Source organism: Odontesthes bonariensis, chromosome 12, assembly GCF_027942865.1.
Source record: "Odontesthes bonariensis isolate fOdoBon6 chromosome 12, fOdoBon6.hap1, whole genome shotgun sequence".
Lineage (NCBI taxonomy): Eukaryota > Metazoa > Chordata > Actinopteri > Atheriniformes > Atherinopsidae > Odontesthes > Odontesthes bonariensis.
Window position 1 is genome coordinate 8,038,287 of NC_134517.1, and position 16,867 is coordinate 8,055,153.

General features: G+C 39.0%; 1 protein-coding gene across 8 annotated transcripts in view; it reads right to left on the reverse strand.

Moving 5' to 3' along the window:
* LOC142396377 (PTB domain-containing engulfment adapter protein 1) overlaps positions 1 to 4,276 on the reverse strand; it is a 109,799-nt gene extending 105,523 nt beyond the window's left edge. For 4 of the 8 annotated variants that reach the window (XM_075479022.1, XM_075479021.1, XM_075479027.1 and 1 more), the window contains exon 1: positions 4,143 to 4,274. The gene's annotated coding sequence lies outside the window, so the exon portion shown is untranslated. Of the gene's footprint in view, positions 1 to 4,142 lie in introns of all 8 variants that reach the window. The other 4 variants (XM_075479028.1, XM_075479025.1, XM_075479029.1 and 1 more) reach the window with 3 other exon arrangements.
* Positions 4,277 to 16,867: the final 12,591 nt, after the last annotated feature.

The window sequence follows — 16,867 nt, forward strand, 5'->3', positions numbered from 1 at the left end:
TAACAAGTATTACCTCAATCGTTATTAATTACCTCCATCACCAAAGTGCAGTGTTCTTATATTCTTTATATTCAGCATACGAATGTACATAAGAGTGTTACACCCCAATGAATGTCTCCATGTTGCTCCGCCATTTTAAAACTACGGGATTTGTAGAAGGACATGTCATCAGCTTCATTTTCCGTTTCCACATTGGAAAAAATGTCAAAGACGAGACACCGGTCCTGAAAGATGCATCTGGACCTTCAGTTGATCCATCTACTGTTCACTGAAGCCTAATCAGAAACAGTCCCCATGGAAAGGTGGCTGTGAAGAAGCCATTCTTAAGGAAGGGAAACAAGGAGAAAAGGCTGAGCTATGCCAGATGAAACAAGAACTAGACTGAGAATCAGTAGCAGCAGGTCTTATGAAATGAACAATCCTCCCCAGAACCAAGGTTTCAGATATTATTGAATCAGTGTGGGATCATCTAGACAGAATACAGAACAAAAGACAGCCAACATCCAAAGATGAGCTTTGTAATGTCCTTCAAGATATTCTAAGAGGGTTCAGGTTGTGTTGCAGAATAAAGGAGGTCACACCAAATATTGACTCATTCAGATTGTACAGACTCAGTTTTTTTCCCCCTTAATTCATATATTTTCTAACCATAAGCCTTTAGGTTTGAACGTGAGTCAGTAAATCACTGCATCTATTTCCTGTTTTCCTGGCAATACATGAAGAAATGAGGGGTGGCTCAATACTGACTTTTTTCAAGACTGACAATATGTCTCAGCAGGTGGCCGTGCGAACTCACCATAAACCAGATTTCTTGGCAGTAATTCCACCGCAAGTATCCTAAAGCTGATGTCTGACAGAGTTGAATGCACTGATTTTTTTTTTTAGATTTTTTTTTTTTATGTTATTTCCATCGAAAGCCAAACTGCCACTTTTCAGGGTTAAACTAGGTCAAATCAGAACACAGCGAGGTCCTGAGATCATCATTTTTTTTCTCCTGTTTCCTGTTCCTTCAGACACTATTCTCAGAAAAGTTGCAAAGTTTCCTAAAATGCAACAAAAACTTATCTCTGTTATTTGTTCATTCATTTCAACCTTTCCAGCTGAAATGATTTCCGGCTCCGATGCCGACTCTGATGAAAGCGACAATACTGGGGGAAAAATGTTTTTCATCACCGTTACATCTTTTAATAGTTTGGGAGCTGAAAATACTGTTTGTTGCAGTTTTGCAGAGGAATCGGTGAGCTTTCTTGCTGTAAACAAGATGCCAGCTGCTTAGTAGTCTGCGGCTGTCATTGTCCGATTCTCCTCCTCGTGATGCACTAAATATTTTCAATAGGAGACAGATCTGGAGAGCCGGCAGGTCAGTCGTTTGTTACTGATTATTAGCACGTAGAGCCAGACATGTTCTCATCTGACCACAGAACATGTGTCTGCCGTATTTTTGTCCATCTCAGATGAGCTCCTGCCCAGAGAACTCATTAGCGTCTCTGCACAAGACTTGATATATGGATTCCTTCTTGTGTAAAACAGTGACAAACTATGTTGTCTGAAAATGTTTTTTCAAGGTACTCCTGAGCAAATGTGGCTATATTGATAAACGGTGGCATGATGGTTTCTTACCTCGTGCCTTCGAAGGGCTGAAACAGCAGTTTCAGGCATTTACGCACTGATATTTCCCCCAGAATCCCAGAATCTTTTCACAATATTATTCTCTAGATGGTGAAAGACCAAAGTTCCTTAAAAATTGGCATTGAGAAATATCTGTTTTTAACTAACTGATGATTATCCAACAGAGTTTGGCATAAGGTAGTGATCCTTCATTGGAAAAAGACTAAGCCTTTGGTGGATGGTTCTTTTATACCCAATCCTGACACCCTCACCTGTCACCAGCCCATCTACTAACAGAACAATCCTCCACAACATGTAATTTAGCCTATATATTCTTTAATCTTTTCTGTCTTTCTTAGTCTCCCTCTCAACTGAGTTACTGCATCAAATTTGACACTTTTCCTAAACAGAATGGAATTAGCGAGTAAAAACACTGACAATAATCTCCTCTGTTCCTTTAGTCAGCTAATAAAGGTTCAAATGAATGAACAAATGACCTTTTCATGAAATGGGAACTAAATAAAACATGCTCCATGGCTTCAGATCTTGAATCATGATCAAATTGAGACACGACTAACGTAGAATGCACTGCATTCGTGAAGTTCTTTGACTTAACATAAATAAAATGCTTTTATAAGATGGGTGATAGCTTATGAAATAAAAAGAGAAAACTTCCTCCTTTTACATCAGGAATGATGAAGAGAAATGAGCTTTTCCCTATTTATTTGTGATTCATATAGTAAGATAACAACAAAAAAAAAACTATAACATTAAGATACACCAAATACTCCCTGATATTTTACATAGTATATATGGCATGCTAAACAAAAAGGTCCGTTTTAGTCTACAATCTGAATTTGTTGTGACAGGATAAGCTGTGACAATATGTGACTTTGAAAAAAATAAAAGGTGTTAATATGCAGAGTGAATGTGGAAAACAGTCACAGGGTGCAAAGGTTCAGCAACCACGGGAAAATATGGTCTGCTTGAATGTTATTTCATGGTAATGTGTAAAAGAAATATCAACAGTAGGCCTTTTGATGGACACTTTTACCTCATCTTAAATCAGTGCAGCATTTCCAAACGTCTGAGGTTGGGCACTGTTTTGTACTACGATGGTATCTCAAAACTTGACTGCCCCTAAATGTATGGTATTTCTACCATGAGAGACTGTGCAACACAATTCAAAAGAGAAAAAAAAAAATTATTTTGCAATTCTGATATATTTCAACTTCCCTCAACACAGTAAATCACAGGGTGGCTGCAAGAATGGGCAACAAGGCTACTGAAGTTGGATTAGACTTTGTCCATACATTAACATGACCTTTATTTAACTCTCCTTTAAATCAAATCACCATGAGCACGCTTGATCTAGTCCCAGCAGACTAGGAATGGGAAAAAAAAATGCTTTCCTATTCAGCAGTTTGCAGAAGCCTAAAGGCTAATTCATTCGGATTTTAAATGCATACATTATTAAACCCTAATAGAGAAGCGATTCACTTTCTAATACCAGTGGTTAAAAACAGAAGCCCACACACATGCATGCCCACAAAATACAAAAAAAAAAAAAAAAGATTAAGTCTGACTACAGCCAGTCTAACCAAAAAAACTATTTGACAACCACAGGAAATGGTGACTCTTCAGCCACTGAATAACACAAACACGACCCATGCTCAAAGGAACGGGACCGACATATATTCTTAAAGTATAGCGTTCAACACTTAAGTAATTCATATCTACTGTTACCCGTATAAGTAAAGGTTCAATCAAAATAAAATTAAATAGAAATACAAAAGTTATTAAGATGTAACATCACCTGCACGTTGCTCCTGCTGAGAATACGACATTATGAGAGGCAAGTGCTGTGATGATCTGCTCTGTGGCAAAAAATAAGGCGATGCGTTTATCCGAGCTCACCAACAGACATGAGCAAAAGCTGTGAAACAGCGCTTCGGTTAACAGCTTTGGGTCAGTGACAGGACGGAGTTGTTCGAACAGGACAGTTGGGACTACAACATTTACTTTTTTTTAATTTTTTTTTTTTACACCTACGCTATGTACCGACTGCGATACAAAATAACGTCATCACGAATACAAATGACAGCGCCCAGAAGAGCGAACTTACACGTCAGACACAATCAAATCTAACATTAGAGGTGTTTTCACTTCGAAGCAACGTCTCGTGCGAGGGCTCGGGGGACATTCGACCGAGATGAGGCGCGAGCCCGACATGTTACCAATCCACCTTGCACCGACTTGCGCAACAAAGTTTCCCGTTAGATTTGGAAGTGAAGTGAACACAGAAACAATAAACGCGCTTATTCCCCAACAACGTTCGACATGCAAATGTGTTCTAAACAACCCAAAAGCAAACCATGTCAACTTCGTTTTGGACGGCGGACATGCTTCCCTAAAAAAAACACCAATTGTGTCCCGCAACAGGGAAACTCGACAGCTAACTCCTGACAGCAATGTTTGAATCTCAGCTCTTGGCAGCATAACCTGAGAAATGAAGATAAAATGAACAAACTTACACACAACAACGAAGAGAGAGGTTCCAAAGTGTCCCGTAGTAGCAAAGACGCCCACGGTCCGAGCTCCACATCCAGCGGTCTCATTCCCTCCTGCTCTTCCTCCGCTCGCCTCCACAGCTGCTGGATAAGTTTGCTGACGTCACCAAGCTCTCAGACTCAACCGGCGAAGCTCTTTGGTCGCAACTCGAATAATACATGGAAGGAGGGGGGGGGAGAAAAGCCCGGAAAGTATCTGGGAGGTGGGCAGCGCATTAGAGGCGAGCACAAGACAATGGCATTATTAGAGGAAAAAAACGGTCCATATAATGTCTTCATAAAGCCTGAATTTCCGCCAATCTTTCAGGATATATAACAGGGGAATTCCATGAGCTGATTTACTCGCGTAGAGCAACTGGATCAGCATCTTGATGAAAATCAGTCAAGTTTTTCTTTTAAATTCAAATGACTGACAGCCCCCCTCACCTTAAATCTGCTGGGTGTTTATTGAACATAAAGGAAGGGTGTATTATTATTATTATTATGTAGTTATCTTGTGTCATTGACTAAAAATGGGCTGTAATTCTATTAAATCGTTGAAATCATATCACATGAAAAGATTTTGCATCTAAGTTGTAAGCTGTTGTTAGGGAGAAAGAGGGTCGTCTGGCAATCAGAAGGTAGCCGGTTTGATTCTCGGTTTCTTCCTTGGGCAAGACACTGAACACCACGTCTCCTCCAAATCACTTGTTGTGGCCTACAGTGGCTAGAAAAGCATGCATTTATCATTACTATTCAGCCCACAGAGCTGCCCGCTAGCCCTCACGCACTTTGAGGGAATGGACCTCAAAGAGTCCATGAATTCTTTTGAACCTCACTGTAGCCATAACCTATAATTCTCTAGACCTGTCATTCATATGTTCATACTTTTATGTGACGCAACACTGGCTTTTTGGAAGAAAAGTGCTGTCTGATGTGTGTTAAGGTGTTTTTAAAACTAACTAAAAAACTAAATATAAACACGTCTGAACATTTTTTTCCCCCCGTTCAAATCCTTACCGTACTGTATTTGGACGTCAGAGGCAGTCTTTAAAACAGAGATAACTACTGTACATGATGATATCTGTTGGATCCAAAGCAAGTGGTGTCTCTCACTGAAAGGCTCCACTAAAAATTGACGTTAGGAAATCCATTTCTTAATTAAAAGCCTGTACCAGAGTTATAAAAACAAACACCGTGGAAGAGCTTTGGAGGTTTAGCTTATAGATTAATTTGGAAGAGAAGTTCAGTAAATGCCATGCCAAGTGTAATTTCATCTGATGAGATGGTACATCAATTGTGCTCTTTCAAACTATGATGAAAGCCCTTTCTAAGTAGTTCTACATGTCATCTCTACATTTAATCAATCTAAAAAGACAATACAAGCTGGCATGCCATTTATCTAACAAGCAGAATAAGAAGAAATACATTATGTCCATCTGCTGGTGAGACTAACTCCATAAGCTTTGTAAGCTTTTTAAATTAAACCTAATTTCATCCCTCCTGCTCTCTGTGTTTAAAATCAAATTCACAAGACAGTTTATCTTTCATTCATAGTTGACAGTGCTGCCTACACAATGGATGGAAACAACAAGGAACAAGTCCAATTGTTGGCTGTTGCATTCCACAAAATGTCGATACAAAATGACTCCATCACTGGTGAAGTTTACGTGTTTAGCATTGTTTCGCAAAGTCTCAATGTTACCCACATCCAGGAGCAAAAAGGCTGTGTGTTTGTGTATGTGAAAAAGAAGGTACACTCCCTGTCCATGCTGAGGTTTCACTTGTCAGTACATACTTATATGTCGTGTATTTTTGTTCATCTAAGGTTGTAATTACATAATTCTATTGAAAAAAAGGATGAGTTGTTATTTGGGTGGTGTACTTTATTTTTCACCTGTGACGTTCTGTCATTCATCTTAACAGATGCAAAGACATGTTTCTAGACCTTATGACTTAAAGGGATAGTTCGCCTCTTTTGACTTGAAGCTGTATGACATCCCATACCAGCAATATTATTTATGAACATTTTCTTACCCCCCGCTGCGTCCTGTGAGCCGAGTTCCAGCCTCGTTTTGGCGTTGATGAAGGTAGTTCGGCTAGTTGGCTGGGGCCACAAAAATAAAGCGTTTTGCTTCTCAAAACAATATGCGTTCAAAAGAGTAATACATTTGCATCACAAAATCGTTCATCCAGAAAAAGTCAGACCTCACAATCGCTTGGTGCTATTTTCTCTCCCTTCATATCACTGCGTGCTGCCACCTGCCGATAGCCGCACCTGTTACGGTGTTTACTGCTCAGAAGCAGGAGGCTGCTCGGTCTGCACTTCGGTCTGCACGGTCTACACAGCCCGCTGTGATACGAAGGGAGAGAGAAAATAGCGCCAAGCGATTGTGAGGTCTGAGTTTTTCTGGATGAACGATTTTGTGATGCAAATGTATTACTCTTTTGAACGCATATTGTTTTGAGAAGCAAAACGCTTTATTTTTGTGGCCCAAGCCAACTAGCCGAACTACCTTTGTCAACGCCAAAACGAGGCCGGAACTCTGCTCACAGTACGCAGCGGGGGGTAAGAAAAGGTTCATAAATAATATTGCTATTATGGGATGTCATACAGCTTCATGGCAAAAGAGGCAAACTATCCCTTTAAACAAAACAATTTTCACAAACATCAGTTGCAACAGCAAAGCTATATTGATTATGATATTGTGACTTCAAAACAGAATATATGTAAATCTTCAGCAAATATAGAATGACTATGAATTGGCCTGATGCTCCTTTGCATTTATTGACAGTGACTTATTATGACAGCGACGGCAGATTCAACATAATACTGTAACAGCAATTTAACTGCATAATTAGTGTAACACAAAAATCACCGATAATGACAATTGTTAATTGGCCTTTGGAGAAAGATGAAGGCTGCTTCCCATAAAGATTACTGATACATCGTTCTAAATCCCTTCTTTGAGGATTTCAAAATAGAATCTTTTTCTCAACACAATCCAAATAGGTCAGCCATTGTATCCATTATGTCAGAGAAATGAGTTTCATTGCAGTTACATATATGTTCCAATTCAAAGGATTTTCAGAACTAATTTTCTTCTTTGATGACAGCTCATGTCTGGCAGAGCGACTCAGCACAGAGGATTAAAAACAGGTTTCCAGAGAGTTGCCAGTTGAGAGTAGCGGTAAGTTTGCTATGACTTGTCTAAATATCAATTTCAGAGAGGAATCCCCTCAGGTACTGTCATTGTATTTATAGTCTGTTCATCCCTGACCAACTCCAGAGACTCTTGATGACATTGCAGATACAGTATGTGCCTCCAGGTTTCAGCTTCGGTTAGAGACTATGTTCCTGGATGATGGTTTAAGGAGCTCAAGACAGTGAGTCATGCAAAAGTTTATAACTTTCCGTCTTTATTTAGCGCCATCTTGTATAATTTTCCATTGCAAATCTATTGGCTTCACTGAAGTCACGATTTGACTCTCGCTGTTGATACAAATGTGTCTTCAAGAAATGTTGTCATTACTTCTTTGCTTGATCCAGAATGAACCATTAGTCACTTTTCTGGTGAGGTTTGTTTAGGTTGGTTCAGTCTGAGCAGCAAAAGTGTCACTGAAAGAACAAGTTTGGGGGTTTTCTTTATTTTCCTTGATTTCAACCAACTTCAGTGACTATAGCAGCTGTCGTGCACGCACTGGAGTGCTGGAGAAATATTCTAGAGCAGTGCAGCGGTAGCATGTGAAAACTGGACTTTCTGCTGAGATCTTCCAACTAACCCCCGGGTAAAATCTCTGGAACATCAGCGGGTCAGACAATGCATGAACGTGTCAGCAAATACTTCGGAGCATTTGTGGCTGCTGTGCCAGTGAGTGTGTGAGTGCTGGAGAGACTTTGATCTGCCTGCTGCATTCCACTTGCACTCTGCTATCGTGGATAATTACAGATATATTTAGTACTCTTATCAAAACAACTGAGAGCTCATTTCCAGCAGAAAGCTTCCCACTGTGATGTGCTTGTGTGAACAGCAACTGTGGAAAAAAAGACTGAATCAAATTGTCTGCATATTTTCCCGACCATCTCTGATGTTCATGTGTGAAATCGTCTTACACTGGTCCATACAATGATTGAAACCCGACCAGAACAACAAGACACAACTGAAATCAAATCAAATCAAACTTTATTTATAAAGCACTTTTCATACATTAAAATGTAGCACAAAGTGCTATACAGCCCCCATTCCCACCCAAGCACATACATACAAACAGACATATGCACACACACGTATGAAAAAAAAAAAATATATATATATGTATATAAATAAATTAAATAAAATTAAAAAAATTAAAAAAGACACTGAACTAATATTTGTAATAACTTTAGAGATGACTCCGTCTTTTCTAGAATCGTTATATTTACAGTGAACCAGGGAAGGGCTTTTTAGCAATGCAATGTTTACTTAAAGGCAGTGAAACGTAGCCTACAATTAAAAGGTACACGCTACCGACATTAAAACACACTGTGGGTTCTAAAAGGTTGAGGGTTTTTATTGATTTAAGGAAGTAAAGATGATATCATAGGCTCTACAGTCCTGACCCTGAAGCTGTGAAAAAGGTAATTAAAAACAGAATGCAACAATTTACAAATCTAAAATGCCAATATTTATTCAGTAATAACATAGAAAACATACCCAAATGGTAAAAGGGTGACATTTTAATGGGAAAAAAAGTGTGAGTCATGCAAATCTTTTTGAATGAGTCAATTGGAATCAGTCGATTAGAAAAATGGAGATCAGCAACTAGCGTTAGTATTCATTAGTGATATTGTACTTGAGGGCACTCCTGCAGGAGCATAACTCTAGATATCAAGTACATTAGTATTTCAAACAGTATTTAAATTATCTAGAAGATTATTGAGGTGTTTTATAGGGATATCAGCTGTCCTATATCTGACAACTGGTCACAATACTGCTTTCCTATTTCACAGAACATGGAACAAAAAAAGAAACTCCCTGCTTTAGTAAAACCGTCTCCTCTGGATAACGCCAAAGCCTGCTGATTTTAACTGCAAGCTGAGCCGTTATGGCTGATTGTCTTTGACATGTAATGGTGTATGCACCGCGGCTATTTTCAGGCAAATATTAGAAATTCACACCGTCTCTGATCCTCTTATAAACAAACGTATATGAGAATGTATTTTCCTTCGGCACTGAAGGACTGCAACCAGAGCTCGTTTTCAGCTCCTTCCATTTCATATTGTTATTTGCAGTCTCATTTTCAGTGCATTACAGGGGCTCCTTTTAAGAGAGGATTCATCACCGACAGCCCAAATCTATCCATTTCTATCAGATGAGGTTGCACATTATGAGTGGAGCTCAAGACAGATTCACTTATCCATCATTGCTGCAGCTCATCAGCACAGCCGTCACAAGAGATCACCATAGAAGTGATAAATGTAAAAAGGTATGCAAGCACAGGACATCCACCTCTTTTTCCATACTGGTTTAACAGAGATTAGAAGAAAAGGATGGCGTGTTTTTCAAGTTCAAATATGAAAACGAGACCTTTTATGAGCTGATATCAGCCTATTTTCTCAACTGTGCTGGGTGTATTTCTGCAGAGAATTGCAGTCTCTTTGTTAAATGAGCATGCTTTGTTTTCCAAGCCTCTCCACAGCTTAAATTTGTAGGCTTATAAGGTTTTACACTTGTCTGGTTTCACAGTGCTTTCTTAGTCCTTAAAGTGCCTCTGTAATTTTTGCAACTAATCCTAATAGTGGAAAAGTGATATCATCTACATTAAAGGCATAAAAATAGCACCACCAAGCTTATAAATGTGTTATATCAGTACATTTAAAATGCGCAAAAAAATGCTAATTATTTGGGTGTGTATCATCCTTCAAGCCAGTTTTACATTTTACAAGCTCCATATTTTAATTTCAGCTGAGACATTGATGTAACATCAAGCGACTTTTTGGGAACTGTGCTCAGGGAGGTTTTGCCTGCTTTGAGTGATGTTATTGGTAAAAAAAAGAAAAAACAATCAAGATGTTTACATGCACTACTGTTCACCTCTACCCTCAGAAAAGTGTTCAAAATCCAGAAAGAATGGTAAGTCCAACAGAAAGAGTCAAGATGCGCATTTCTTTTTTTCTTTTTTTTATACTCTTTTTATTGGTTTTTCAGTTGTAAGTGTATAAACATTAGAAAAACAAAACTGACAACAAAACATACAAAACAAAAAACAACAACAACAAAAAAAATAAAAACAATGTATCTCTACATGTATATAAATATATATATCCATGCATACACCAATATATACACGTTCAAAATCAGCAAGATGACAGGAGATAATCGCGTGTCTGAATTAAACAAAATGAAACAAAGTGAAAAGCAGTCAGCCCTCCTCTTCCAGGGACAGATGATCAGTTAAAGTTTCTGTAAGAAGGAATTCAATGGTTCCTAGATCCTCCAAAACGTGTCTGATTTATGGCTAAGGTCATGAGTCAACTTCTCAAGAGGAATAAGAGCAGAAATCTGTGTTAACCACATGTCGACGGTAGGAACCCGGGGAGTTGACCACCTCAGCAAAATACATTTTTTTAGCCAGAAATAAAAGAATTATCAACAAATACTTGATATTTGACTTGGTAAGATGTGCATTTCTACTAGTGTTTCCAAATGTAAATGATATCACATCATAAATGTAACATAACTATGATTGGAGTTTACATCATGCTGTCTTCGATGCTGCTGCAGCTTCGGCTTCACCCTGGGATTTAAATTTGCTGATCCGATTTATGAAAATGAAAGTTATTATTATTCGCTTTATGAGAACAAGACAAGTGTAGAGCTACATTGTCAAACCTAATGGCAAGATCTTAATAGCTTCACAGGAGAAAAAAAAAAAGGCCTCTCGTGAATCATTGAAGAATGGAGAGTTACAACACAGCGACAGCCCCATAATAGAGTCTTTAGGAGATGTTACGGAAGGAAGAGACCACCGTCAGGGTAAACAACACCATGAAAACTGTTCAGCTGGCAGACTTCTTTGATTTGTGCCACAATCAGCCTTAATCCACGAGCTGGTTTGTTGGTGATGCAATGTTTCCATGAGGCCAAGTCATCAGCACTGTCAGTTGATTTCACTTCTGTTTTTCTTAATGGTGTAACTGAAAGAAACTGTCATTTACGAGAGAACATTAAGAGCAAGCAAAAAGAGATGGAAAGTTGCGCCAACTTAAGCATAATTAAATCTAGAAAAATATGTAGTTTGTGTTGCAATTTGTCAGCAAATGGTTTCCTGATAAAAATAAAACTGTGTGCAAGGTGCCTTCATTTCTCACTGCTGAGTGTATATCTGTAACATGATGAGACAGTCAAAGGAGGGAGGTTTGATTAGGTTCTTCGTCTCTTTAAATGAAACATTTCTCATTTTGGGGCATTTGCAGAAGTGACTATTGTTTCTGATTAGCCATATGATGTGGCAGGTCATGGTAACCAGCAGTAATCTTCTCATTTGGTCAAAATGCATGGCTTATTATTCTGTTTTATTTCCATTTCCCACGTGACACATGTAAATTTGCGTACAGCTGATAAATATAGATGAGATGGGTTTTTTATGTCTCCATGTTGTTGAGGAGGTTTTTCAGAGTCTGACCAATCTGTTTCCACGAGTTATTTTTCATCTAGGATCATCATTATCAGCTGAAACTTCCAAAAGAAATCTTTCTGTCTTACAGTGGAACTCTAAAGCCAGATTAACACCAAGAATGTGGCTTCTGAGTTGGGTGCGCGTCAAAGCTGCTTGTGAGTGTCCACACCACCGACCTCTCTGTTAACATGCAGCTGAGCCTCCTCAGTTGTTTTTAAGCTCAGCATCTTGCTGAAATTAAGTGTAAATCATTATAACCATTATTCATGATCACACATCCAAAGTGGTAAGATGTATTTATAATGTTGTAACGTAGTTACACTCAGATCCTGCCATGCAATTTAGTCATTTACCTCACCTAGGTTTCCTGCCCAGCTCCTCCTCACCTGCAGTCTATTTGCTCATTAGTTCCTCAGTGTATATATATATACAGTGTGTATATATATATATATATATATATATATATATATATATATATATACTAGTCACTTTCACTTGTTTCCTGCCAGATTGTCTTGTGTTATACTTTGCCAAGCTCTCCAGAATTTCCAGTCCTGCCTACCTGTTCTGACTTAGTTTTGCCTTTCCTGAATTCCTGATACCTGCCCGCCCCTTGTCGGATTCGTTAGCCTTACTCTGATCGCCTGGTTGTGACCCTGACTGTTTTGGGACTGAATAAACTGATCTTCCCTTACTAATCGCCTGCCTCATTGTCGTGCTTTTGGGTTCTCCTTTGCTCGCATCAGTAACTGTGACAATTGTAGTATTTAAAACACTTTGAAACTGTGGTTAAAGGTGTATTGCCGTTGATATGAAGTCAATGTAATGACCAACAACTGTTTTCACTGTGTCTTTCATTGAGAAACGCTTAAGAACCCGTAAAGAATAGGCTTCACAGCACAACTCTAGATACCTTGCAGCTGCATCGCAGCTCCAGCCACAGCAGAGATGCAGCTTTCATGTAGCTGGTGTGACTGCTTTCATTTGTTAACATGGGAGCCAAAATTAAAATCATCACATTTTACACGCACCACGTTTACGCCCTACTCCCGGTGTCAAGCTGCGGTGTAAAGGCCTCAGTATGCTTCTCCGTTGCTATCCGTCAATCCGACTCCGTGGTCACGCAGAGGCTATTAAACATTTCGAAGTTCTCTGTCGGGATGTCGGATACGCAAGACAGTTCACCTCCCGATCAGTAGGCGTCGCTACGATAGGCGATCTAATCTCGCGACGTCTATCGTGAAAGTCGTTGATTGATTGTTTACCTTCTGGCTCCGTTCCACTCCTCACAGTGAACGATGGCAACTGAGAGAGAAAGACTTTTGTTGGAGTTAGAGGTTATTGATATTGAAATGCAAATAATTTTGACAAAATGTTGACTGGCACACAGTAAACTCTTGAAAATGGCGGTGTTGTTGTTCTGAGAGGAAGGAGCTAAACCGGAAAAATTATTCCGGAAATGATGTTGTTAGCCAACCAATCACAACCCTTACGGTCTCTGCGAATCTCAGAATTTTGGCCGACGCACGCAAGTGACGGAGAGCGTCTCCAGGAGGGTCTCCGGCGACGTCGCTCTCCATAGCCTTTCCCGTACGACCATAAATCAGGCTTAAGGTTGCAAGGGCTTTTTGCTCCTTTGCTATGCATTTCTACATATCAAAATAAACTTTTCCTGTGCTGAGCTCTATCTCTCTCAGTCTCTTTATAATTTTAACTCTTGAGTTTGATTTCTGCTCCTTATTCCTATGTGACTAATGGATCTGTGAGCATTTATACCTCAGCAATGTCTATACTTACATGTACAACATTATTCAGACAACTGACCTTGTTCTAAATAATACAACATTCAGATTATGTTTACATTAGTTCCATATGAGTTGATATTCTGTTTGTTTTAGCTTGATTAATGACTCATGACCACATAATGTCCCGCTATGCCATTGTAACCTTTTATACCAATCCAAGGCCTTTATTTATGTGCGTTCACATACACAGAACTTTACTCAGGGTTTTCCCTCATGCCAAAACTCCTGCCTACTCCGATACAAGATCTTAAATTGTTAAAACTGGAATATTACTGAGCATGTAGTCATACTAACTGTGAATGCCACGGTGTGCAGTTACAGACCCAAAAGCTCTTTAAGTTTGCAGCACGGTTTCTGTGGTGCTGTCTCTAACAATGGTTACAGAAAACTGTTACGACACAACAGAAGTCACTGAATCTATCTCAGATTCTGGGGAGCTGGGGAGTCAGTCGCTGAAATTACTGCAGCACATAAAAACTATATTTGAAGAAATTATGTGTAATGGCTGAGTCTTTACACAGACTAATACAGCTTTGAAAAAAAAAAAAAACCTGTAGAAGTGTTGGAAGAATAGTGGTGCATTAGCTTGATTCAATTACAGACTGCTGTATTTTACGTTTCTGTCCACATGGGCATGTTTCCCCACACAGTCCTTTGTTGTTTATGTCTGTGAGGTGATGAAAATGTAAGGGGAACCAAAAACACTGTACAAAAATCCAAAACGAGATATAGGAGGCTATTTCTAACATAATGTGATTGTGGCTTCAGGCAACTCAGACCCAGAGGGCAGATAAAAGTAAATCAAATCTCCATTACTGAGTTGAAGCATCCATTTGTTCGAGATGCTACAAACCTCTTTATTGTGCTTATTTGCAGAAAAAAAAAAAAACAGAACAAGCTGGGGCTTTGAAGTCTTGTCTCATACTTTATGAATACAGAGAGGTGAACAACTCCAAGCCAACATCGCATCTCCAGTATTCTAACAGTACCCCAAAGTGTTAGCTAGTGTTTAAGATATCAAACCTACAGACAAACATGTAGTTTTCTCATGTTTTTCCAGCAGCCATTTTTCAAATGATTTTTCAAGTCATTTGAAACAAAATACATGTCCTTGATCAAAATCTCCACCTGTCTTTGTTATGGATGCACTTTGCAGTTTACAGAACAGATTGAGTCAACACAAATGAGTCCTCATCATTCAAGCAATCCATCAAATTACAAGCCAATACTCATCGAAAGAGACTTGGGAACACCCATCCCTTTCATTTAAATTGACTGTTTTTAAAAGATATTTCAATTTGTTCTATTGTCTGAGAATTCCCTGTGTCATTCAAAAACCATTCCCCATAAGTCAGGATGAGTATGCTGGAAAAAGGAAAAAAGCCTGCATGAGTAAATAAGTTTAAGTGAACCTCGGAAACATCCCTGATATGCATTACATTTAACGCAAAGATTATGTTGCTGTATGGGAAACAGATTCCTATGTCAAATGGAAACAACAACAGTAAAATTAGCAACAAAACTGTAAACGAACTTCACTGGTTCTAAGACCTTCTTGTGCATTTCATCAGCTTATTCCCTCACATGAAGGTATAAAATAAATTAGACATGATGTATAGCCTCGTAAAAAAATGAATAAAAATACTCTATCCATGTACCTAGAGCAGAGTAAGAATCCCATAGAAAATATCACAGGCATTAAAAACCCTTTAATGCTGCTCAAATGCATGAACCTGTCACTATATACAATACATTTCCGCACACCCTTAAAATTGGTTCTCCTTTTCATCATCACATTATGATAACTGGATGTTCTTCCAGTTGTCTGCCATAGATGTCAGCCATTTGGCTGCTGTGCCCGCTGAATCAGATGTTCTGCCAACTGAAGCACCTCTGCTAAAAGCAGGAAAGTTGCGTCCAGTAGAGGTGGATTAGAGCCGAGGATTAGAGGAGCCCCCTGTCGTTTTGCTTCAGGTTCTGCTCTTGATCTTAGCAGGAGCAGCTTTGAGTCTTTATAGCTCCGTGTAGCGATGTGCTATTGCAGTCCCGGATTAAAGGATTCAGCTGTGACTGCAGCTCTTCAGTTTATTGTTATTATTATGTGGTGAGCAAACACGCTTATTGATGGATCTGAGATAAATGAAATAGAGGTCTTAAAATTGGCTGATTAATTGAGAAACTTGCAGAATTCATAAACTTACCAGATCAGTGCCATACTATATTTGTATCGTACAGGGGGCCTCTCAAGATGTAGCGGTCAGTGTAAGAAAATACTTTTTTCGGATTGATCAAAACTTGAGTGCAGCAATGGATCAGGGGAAATTATAGCAGATTTCTTGTCTAATTTCATTGAATATGCGTATGGAGTTACCAGAACAGAACAACACTTATAACACAAAAGTGGAAGTTGGTCTGCCTAGTTATGAGTTTTGAGATAAATTTAGTTCAAATACGTATGAACTACTGTGCAACACGCTCCGTATATTACTCATTGTCACATCATTTCAATACCAGTTGGTTAAATACGACTACAAGTACGACTAATGTCGTCAGGACTAGTTTTTTCCAGTTGGTCTCCTGGCCGAAGTTAAAATGTTTTTAAGTTGTCATGACCTTGAGAAAGCCATCCATGCCCTAATAAGTTCCAGGTTAGACAATTGCAATGCACTTTATGTTGGCGTCTCCCAGTCTTCTCTCAGTCGCCTTCAACTTGTGCAGAACACTGCTTTTAACCAACACTAACAGACGTGTGCACATCACTCCTGTTCTTAACTCCCTCCATTGGCTTCCTCTCCTTTATAGAATTGATTTTAAACTTTTAATGTTTGTTTTTAAAGCTCTTAACGGCCTCGCCCCATCATATTTATCTGAGCTTTTAACAGTCCTGGTAGAGCTCTGAGGTCCAGGTGCCCAGGTCAGAATACAAACCCTGGGGTGAGCGAGCCTTTTCTGTCGCTGCCCCCAGGCTCTGGAATAATCTCCCCATTGAGCTGCGTCTTATTTCTGACCTGGGCCTCTTCAAATCTAGGCTAAAAAACTACTTATTTAGGATTGCTTTCAATACCCAGTAGTATGATGACACTTTTATCTTATTTTATCTTATTTGATTTTGTTGTATTTTATTGCTTTCACTGTTCTTTTATTGTTTTTATTTGTTTTTACTTATTCTTCTCTTTATTTATTACCTGCTGTAAAGCACTTTGGTACATCGTAAGGATTGTCTGTAAAGGGCTGTATAAATAAAGT